This window comes from Neopelma chrysocephalum, unplaced genomic scaffold, assembly GCF_003984885.1.
Source record: "Neopelma chrysocephalum unplaced genomic scaffold, ASM398488v2 Primary Assembly neopelma1_24, whole genome shotgun sequence".
In the NCBI taxonomy this organism is placed as follows: Eukaryota; Metazoa; Chordata; class Aves; order Passeriformes; family Pipridae; genus Neopelma; species Neopelma chrysocephalum.
This window is the reverse complement of record NW_020897693.1, coordinates 11,833,288-11,843,369: the sequence shown is the minus strand read 5'-3', so window position 1 is coordinate 11,843,369 and position 10,082 is coordinate 11,833,288.

Here is a 10,082-nt window from a genome sequence, read left to right as displayed (position 1 = left end):
GCCCTCTGAGCTGAGAGACTTTTGTAGCAGAGGGTGTGGAGGTGCCTGTGACTGCGCTTTGCTACCAGCTCTTTAAAGCTTTCATAGAAGTCGGTGGATCTGTATATTTGGCTTAATTTCAAGCCAGCTTCATGTTAAAAGCTGTTACTCCAGAAGAATACTACCCAACATGATTTTTAAAAGAGCAAATTTTTAAGTCCCTGAATCTGGAAAAGAGCTGTCAGGCATTTATCCTGGTACTGCCCAAGGTTTTACTATGTAAATCAGATGATAAATAAAATCTCACTATTTTTTGGTTGACATCATTAGCACAGGGTCATGTTTCTGCTAAATTTGAGTGCTAGAGGTTCAGCATACTGAGTGCACCATTGCAAAATTATTTTGGAGGTGAAACCTCGAGCGTAACCACAACCATTGTCTGTTTCTTAGGATTTTAATCTATTGAAATCAAAAGCATTTCCAAATATTAAATTTTTAATCTTTTCTATAGTCTCAAGACTTAATCTAGCATCTACTAGATTTTGCTAGAACAGTCAGAAGAAAACTAGTGACTGGCTAGTGCTCAGTACAGAAAATGGACTGAGCAAGTTTGTCTAGATGGGATTTAATGGGGAATCGTGGAAATTCACATAGTCTGAATAGCATTTACAAACATTCTCTCTCTCTCTCTATGCTTGCATATGTGTGTTGGGTTTTTTTACTTTTAAGATACTGTGCTATTGTACTAGCAAGTTTCTCTCATCTATGGCAGATAAAATTACAGGTTTAATCTCCAGAAACCAGATCAACAAGAATTTTTTAAAATAGTTAAACATAAATTCTTGCTCTTTAATGAGCCTCACATTAGCTCCGATTTCTCTAATGGTAATTTTTGGTAATTACTAACAGAATACACTGGATATAGAAGAAAGAATAGGTCTTACATTTAAAACAAAGAGCTGGAAGTCTAGATTTTGTGGCTTATCCAAGTGTTACCTTAAGGTCATGCCTTGAACAGTTCACTTTGATGGGAATTTCAAAAGAGCTTGAATGAATCAGATACTACCCTAAATCCCATTGGAAAGTTAGGTGCTTAATTTCATTAGGCTCCCCAAGGTTTTATCTGTCTTTGTTTCAATCAGGGAAAAAAAAAAAAGGTCAGTGGGGATCACCTTGAGTACATATCACTAGTGTATACCAGTTTGTCCTCAAATGCTTAACTGCTGTTTCTTTCCATACTAGAACCCTGTAGTTTTAAGAAAAAAGGTTACATAAACGAATTGCACCTAGAAGAAATTTACAAAAGCAAGAAATCAGGAACTAAGCTCTCCTGCTTACTCAGATACATATTAATATTACCACGAGTAACATAGCACAATTTTTATGACTTCAGTTCCTCACCTCCCAAAGGATACCAGATAGCTGTCTTTCCAGATGAAACATCTCTTTTAAGATGTCATTTTTAAATACCTGTTCTCCAGACAAAGCAGGTTACCCTCATAGTCCCCATTTCAGTGCAGTTCCTGAAAACAACATCACTGCAATATGTCAGTAGATTACCTGGACTCTGCAGGTTGCTGTGCATGTAACACTAATGATTACATTTCTTTTGACTTTATGCTTCGTCTCATTTCCATGTTTTATTCAGTTTCAATCCTGCTTTTCTATAAGATTGTCCCCCCTCCCATGATTTCCTTACAGTCTTTGAAATCAAATGTGAACTTAGTACCATTTGCATTCTGGTTGAACTTTCAAACCCAAGAATATTTTTGTGTTAGGAAACATCTCTTTCCTGATTCATCTGCTATATCCCTGACATATCCAGGCATGTCCTGTTATTGTATGTTTGCAAAATTTTGGTACTTAAAACAGTTAATGTGCCTTTTGTATCTCAGGCACACTAGGATTTTGCAAGCGTCTGTTGACTGCAAGAGCATATGAGCAAGTATGAGACTGATTTCCTGTTAAGGAGTCACTACATTAAAAGGATATTTGCATAATCATAGACTAAGATAATGTAGGGAAAACCCCTGAGATCATTCTGATGCCAGGATTAAGCCAAGCCCAACATGTAATTTATTTGAATATATGAAAGCTGCTTCTTATCGTTCACTTCTATCTCAAGTCTCTAAGCACTTTAGTTGGCAGCAGCGGGCTCTAACTCCTCCTGGATAATTCATTATCCTCAACAACTGTTAAAAGGGTTATTTTAAGTTTAACTTAACAGTCCCTGCAACTTAATTAATACAATAAAAAAATTATTCCTTTTATGACTTTTGTCATGTGTTCAAAATCAAGCTACCGCATCTTCTTGGGTCATCATTTTATTTGATGCCCTTGCCTTCAGGTTACGATAACTTCGGAAATACTGCATGCACCACAAAAACAAGGGTTCAGGACTACACCTATGGAAAACATAGCAAGTGGGTTTTTTAACTTGTGTATAAATGAAGAACTGTCCACATAGGAGTTTGGCAGAAGGACCTCAAGAGAAAGTATATTAGCAGTTAAAAATCAAGGCACACAACAGTGCTGTTTCTGAACATCTTAATACTTAGGGCTGGAGGTCCCTGACTTGCATTTTAAATTCAGTTGCATGCTTTAAGTTTTTATTTGGAGAATTTGTCACAATTGTCACCTGGTACTTCCTTCAGGTAACATGCTTAGAGGCTTATGTCTAGGGGGCTGTAGTGGTGTCTGAAAGGTTTGGATTTTTTTCACTCATCTTGGATGAGTAAGTTATTTGAACCCAAAAGTCCAGTTGCCAGGAAAAAAAGGAAGCAAAAAATCCCAAGGCTGCTGTCATGCTCGCTTTCCACAGTTTAAACAAATGGGGATACGAAGAGATGTGGAGGTGTAGCAAGAGGGCAGCTGCTGTTTCTGAAAAGCAATTGAAGGAGAATCCATTGAATAGCATTTCAGTGACAGCTCAGTCTATCAAGCCTCAAGCCATAGCACAAGAGGGCAGTAACATTTTAAGTGAGTGAAGAGCAAACATGATTCTTTAATTGTAGGAAAGGCAAGAAGAGAGAATACAATTAGGGTCTCAGACACCTAAATAAGAAAGCATCTAGTAGCAGTGGTGGCAACATTAGTAGATAAACACAGTTAAGCAAATAGGATGATGATCTCCATCTATTGCAGTTTAAGCACTAACACAACACTTCCACCGTACTAGAAAATTGTACCATATTTCACCATACTTCAACTATGATTAAAACAGCACAGTTCTAGTAGCCTGAATAGTTAGTTCAGTATTATTAATAAAAGAGTCATATATGTGGACAAACATTGTCCTGTTTGAAACTTCTAGTCATCAGTAAGGTCCAGACATTTTAAGTGTATTCCTACTAGATTTTGGGAATGCTAAAAACAAAACTATCCCACACTGAAAACTAGGAACTAATTCTATTCAGACCAGAAAAGAACAATGTCTGATCAAGTAGACAATAGTGTAACCCGAGTATAACCCTTAGTGTAACCCAAAACTCATATTGCACAAAATTAATTACCAAATAAAATGAAATGACAATACATTGCCTCCTCTTCCCATAGGGAGACAACAGACTGAAGACAGTCATCCTACCTATATTTAATTTCTCTCCCTACTATATAGTCTATGTTTAACTCTAACTTGATAAAGATTCCCAAGCTGCAACATTGAGACCAAAATTGTGGCATTGTGCCATGTAACAGCATTATGCAAGTCATGAGCTCTCCCTAATCATGTTTCTGTGTATGTGGAAATCTATGCAGAAATCTATATGAAGAAATTTATCAGAAGACTTAATCTGTGGGGGAAAAAAAATCCCGAAACTACTTTGTTTAATTCCTTTATTATTAATAATAGGCCATTCACAGCTTAATTTCCAGAAATCCTCCAAGGCTCTGTAATGTTCCAATCTGCCTTACTTATCTTTACAGGTCTCTGATCTTTTTCCCTCATACCATATTCAGAATTGATCCTTACAATGCAGGGGATAGTTTTACAAAGTGGAAAGTTTTACTTTCATGGAAGAAGTGTGCACACATGAGAACTGCTTCAGGATGAAAGAAGGAATACAGGATATTCATATGCAGTAAAAAACTTCCATTGTGAGCACAAGGAATGAGCACGGGATTCCTGAACAGGGGAATACAGTGCAGATGAACAGGAAGGGGCATGCTAAAAAACCATGAAGAATAAGTGTTAAAAACCCAAAATCAAAGTAATACAGCAGGGATCACTAAAATCCTGCTAGCCAGGAGAGGTTAAAATCAGCATAGTTTCATGGGTTGCATTTTTACACCTTGTCAGCTATGCACTGAAATTGTGCTTTTTAATGCTACTAATTAATTAGATGAACTAATTCCATCTATAGACAAAATTCTCATTACTTTCTGTGCTCTTTAGTCTTAGTTTTACAAGATTAAAATGTCAAAAAGGCTAAGATCAGGCCAGAGATAATTTCACCAGGAGAAATAATGTAAGCAACTGAATCCTTCCTTGCAGAATTCTTGTCTTTGGATACGTCTTTGGTCAGTTGGGGTCAGCTGTCCTGGTTGTGTCCCCTCCTAACTTCTTGCCTACCCCCAAACCCATCAGTGGTGGGGTAAGAGGAGGTGGCCTCCATTTTATCTAAGCACTTTCGAGCAATAACAAAAAACATCCCTGTATTATCAACACTGTTTCCAGCACAAATCTAAAATACAGACCCATACTAAGTACTATGAAGAAAATTATCTCTATCCCAGCTGAAACCAGCCCAAAGATTAAGGTGTGATTTCCCAGTTGGGTATAAATCAATTCCTGTTCGGAGAAGTAATATCAGGTCTTTGACTCATCTGATCTGCCTAAGCTCTGTAAAGGTTTTGTACTTCCTTATTCATCTTTCGAGCACTTATAGCTTGAAAGCGCTATCCAAAAAAAGAGGAGGTAGGTTTCTGATGCTTGTAATGAACTGCCTTGTAAAAATTTTGTATTCAAAGGTACAAGAAGATTTATATTTTTAAAATGCAAGCTGTATGTGACGTAGAATAAGGAACCAGTAGCACACAACATGAACAGTAGGTCTTTAATCTTGAGCCATATTTGAGTGTTAGACAGAACAGAGCAGATAGCAGCCTCCTCCTATTTGAGAAATCTCAACCTAAATCCATTCCTAAAGATGGATGACTAAGCACTGTCTTTGAAAAAAATGTAACCAGGGATTATTAATTTTTTTCCTGAGGAGAAGAAAGTACCAGCTCCATCAAATTGTATCCAAGGCAGTTATTCAGAATGATGAAAACCTGGTACCTTTTTGTAATGAGGAGGTGCAACCAAGTTTCTCCCATCTCAAGAAGAGAGGTAAAAATTCAGTTATTCTAACTTTGGAGGGAGTGCTCTCATTCCTTTTAGCTGAAAATGCTGTGAAACTATTCACTGGCTTGGAAAGAAGTAGCAGTGAGACCTACGAATCCTCAAGCAACCAATAGATCATTTACTTGGGGAAGGGGAGTCTTGAATTCTAATCGGTGTTTAATTTATAGATAAAATCTTGAATATATGTCACAATTTTTTTTTAGCGTGAGCTAGAGTAAGATGAGTCAGCAGAAGGAAGTTAAAGTACTCTCACTCAGCAAAGCTTTTGTCATGGGAGATGCAGATATGAAGACCCTCCAGCAGAAGAAGGAATTAAAATGTACTGGAGATTTTTGACTGAGTGTGATTTATATAACATGGAATAAAAAAAACTACTGTTCTGTGTCACTTTGTTGAGAGAAATGTTTTATTTCTCTCATCTGGCCTGCCCCAGATGTCCTCACAGCCTCCAAAGACATGTCAAGATTTTGGTTCATGGAAGGGTTTAGGTTTGATGTCCATGCTTGGCTATTCAAGGCTTTTGGTGACTCTAGGAAAAATTTAGATGACAAGGGAAAAACCTATGGATTAGAAATCTCTAATAGAATTACTTGAGATGCTTGAGAAAAGTTCTTGATGCTTGAAATGGAGGTTTGAATAGGCACTTTAGAACAAATCTAAAGAAATTAGCAATTACAGCTTCCAAAACTCCCTTTTAACAAAAACCTCTTTTGCTTTCCATGATTCTTATAATCTTCTTTCCATCCAATCATTCATCTCAGCAAATTTTTCATTTTTCAAATTAGTAATCTTTAATAAACACACCCCTGTAATTTGCATTGATAATCCTTTTCCCTAGAAGAGTGGGTGTTGCTGCAGGAGCATGTCCAGAAGTTGCTCTCCAACCAGTTACTACTCAAAAAAACACCATGCCAGTAGCTATTATGACTCAATAATAGATTGCAATCTCTTGTTATGTGTTAATATGGGATAACAACTCCCTTAGAATTTCCATTAATAATGAAGCACCTTAACAAAATACAGACAGAAAAACAGCTGCCGTGAACTTCCAGTAGATACTATTTCTGCAAGAGATCTCTTTATTACATTAGCACTCAAGACACCGAATCCCAATCTTACAGACACCCAGGAAAAATTATAACAGACCCAATTCAATTGCTGACATATGTAAAAATGAGTAAATGCATTTTTATTTTTATACAGTAACACAGATAAACCATGCCTTTGTGAATATGCTTTAAATGCTACATTGTTCTTACTAGAAAGGGGTTAAGCTCAACTAAAATAAAAGCAGAAAAAGCCTTTGAATGTGCTGTGTCAAGGGAAGGGAGTTTGTTGTACCCATGTAACAGTGTCATTGTCAAGTCTAAAAGAAGTGGCTTAATACTGATAAGTTTTTATCTTGGAATAGGAGTATCCACTCTAGGATCTGAATTAACAATCTCTTATTCATATGCTGCTTTATTTTGATAGTGTTCCTTATGTAGACCAAACATGGTTCTTTTTGTTGACATGCAAGCATAAATGCTAGAATCCTGGGAAAACCTATTGATTCAAAACTGCTTTCAAGAGAATTGACCAAAAAATAGCTTTTTCTTTAATTTTTAGAAAGTCTAAAAGATCAAATTTTCTCTTTTATCAACCAAATATCCATTTCCACAGTAGAAACTTAGCATCTAACTATTAGATGTGTTGGTAATTTAATTTCCATTCCCATTAACTGAAGCTGATTCTGTCTTGATCTCAGAACTAGAAGTTTAGGTTTGGAGAGCTAGTCACTCAAAGTGACACGACAGCAGTCCTTTTGCTTTGTAAATGAGATAAAGCATACGTTTCACCATGTAACTCAAATAACCTGCCCTTATCCAAATCATTTGCCACAAAGGAGGACCACAAAACCAAAAAGACTATTTGATCTTCATTTATACATGTCAGTCAAGCAAGTCTTTTCTTCCTCCTTCTCTCCCAGTTGCTCATCTTTCCCCATTGCCCTGCAGCAGAACATGGGTAAAAATAAATAAGAGCAGTTACTTGATTTTTTCTATTTATTTTTTAAGAAGTTATTATAAGAGTTGTCAGTAATGTTTAGAGAGGTAGCGGGAGCGACATTTTCTTGCTGTGTTAGCTTGGGATTTTATGTGCAAACTTTCTTCCAAAATATCATTTTGTTTAAATACCAGTCAATTACATGATTGCTGGAAAATAACAAGTGCTGAACATGTTATCTTGAGTTAAACAAGCAAGTCACTGCCATTGCTGATAGAGTCACCAAATAATTAATTTTAGTGGGGATTTGTTTTCCACAGTAACTATGCAATTAACTTGTGTGTTTAGTGTTATTTCAAGATGGGTGTACTGTTCAACTTGCTTGAGTTATGCAATACAGGAGTTCTGTAGTTGATGAAATGTCCTGTAACCTGAGATCATTGTTACTGAATGGGTGGAAAGGTATCCACTCAGCAAAGTGGCCAGGGGTTAGTAACGATAGAGAATGAACTGTTCGCTCTGGAAAAGTACAAAAGAAAACAGAAAAGAAAGAGTACACGGAGGGAAAGGGTGTGTTAAAACCAAAACCAAACCAAACCAACAAAAAACCAAACAAAACAGAAAACCAAACAACCCCCCCCAAACAAACACCCCCACCCCCCAACACCACTGATAGCCTTGTATCAGTGTGACTCATGAAAATTCTGTTTTTTCTGGATTTTACTAAGGCTTTTATGTTGTCCCTCACACTATCCTTCTGGACAAGTTGTCCAGCCATGAAGGGAGTAGGTTCATAGTGCACTGGGTCAAGAACTGGCTGAAGGGCAGGGCTCAAAGGGTTGTAGTCAATAGGGCTCACCTGGCTGGCAACCATTCAGCAGCAGCATTCCTCAGGGTCCCATTTTAGGGCCAGTCCTGTTCAATATAGTTATCAGTGGTCTGGATGCAGGATTTGAATGCACCAGGTTTGCTGACTATACTAAACTAAAGTAAACAGTGCTGTTGACTGTCTTGAAGGAGAAGAGGCCTTACAGAGGGATCTAGGTAGATAGGAGATTCAGGCTATGATTAATGGGATGAAATTTGTCAAGTCCAAATGCTATATTCTGCACCTGGGATGGAGTAACCCCAAGTGCAAGTGTGCACTGGTAGAGAAGTGGCTGGAGAGCAACCCTGCAGAAGGGGACTGGGGGTGCTGGCTGACAGCTGGCTCAATAGGAGTCTGCAGTGTGCCCCAGCAACCCAGAGGGCAAACCCCACCCTGGGGTGTATCGAACGGCATCACCAGCCAGTCAAAAGCTGAATACAGCATCACCCTGCTGTATTCATCATTGGTGCAGACTCATTTTGCATGTTACGTGCAGTTCTCAGCCCCACAATTCAAGAAGGATGTACCCAGAGAAGGGAAACAAAGCTGGTGAAAGAGCTTGAAGTAACGTCCTATAAGAAGGGGACTAAGGACTTTGGCTTTGTCCAATTTGGAGAAAAGGAGGCTGAAGGGTGGCCTCATTAGTCTCTACAGCTTCTTAAGAAGAGGTAGGAGCTCATCTATTCTCCTCAGTGTCGAGGGATAGGATGCATGGGACTGGTTCAAATCTGTGTCAGGGGAGATAAATCCTGACTTGATATTATGAGGCATTTCTTCACAGAGAGGGTGGTCAAACACTGGAACAGGCATTCTAGGGAGATGGTCAATGCCCCAAAACTGTCAGTATTTCAGAGGCATTTGGGCACTGCCCTTAATAATAGGCCTTAAGTTCTAGTCAGCCCTGAAGTGGTCAGGCAGTTGGACTAGGACTAGATGGTCGTTGTAGGTCCCTTTCAATTGAAACATTCTATTCCTATTCCTATCCTATCCTATCCTATCCTATCCTATCCTATCCTATCCTATCCTATCCTAAATGATCTCAAGCCTGAAAATATCTGTCTTCCTTACATGGATTAAGTCAAGACACTGACTGGCCAGAGCCACATTTTCCTTATCTGTGAAAAGGGGATAAAATTCCTTTCTGCTATGCTTTGTAGATCGTGACCAACATAATATGACCTCATGGTCAACTGAGACTGCTTAAGTACAGTTAATAAATAAATATAATACTGGGGGGAAAGGAGAGGAATATGAAGGAGAGAATAAAGGAAAGAAAAGAAATGAAAAAGGTAAAAGCAAAGTCAAATGTGACAAAGACTTAAAGATGTCAAGGGGACATTAAGAAACACACACAAGAAGAAAACATTAAGAAAAACATGGGGTGAAGGACTTAGAACAAGAGTATCTAAAGGGCAGAAAAATAGTAGAGCTTAGAAAAACATTTACTTTATAAATACACTTGATAACAGAAAAAACAGTGGTTGTGTGATGAAACAATGAATACTCTGTGGTAGACCATCAATTTTCCCCACGATGAAAAAACAGGTTTCCTTCCTCTGTAATTGCTTGCATTTGTCTCTGATGTAGCTAAGCATCCTGGACACTTCTGAGATGAGAGCTCCACAGTGCAGAGATTCCCAAAGAGCAGAGTAGGTGAACCAAAGTACTTGCAGAGAAGGGCTACTAAAGAAAGTTGCCTTGAGGGCTACTAAATTTAGTACTAATTAAAGTGGCTGTTTAGCAGCTCTGTGGTTCCAGTCTTCCAAAGGATGGCCAGAGATGACTTTTACAGTTTATTTCTGTGTATGTAGTGCAGCTAGCACATCACTCCTGATCCCCTGGAGCAAAGGTGATTACTTTTCTTCCTTTTCTCTCCCTGTGGAAACTTCCAAAGTTACCAGTTCA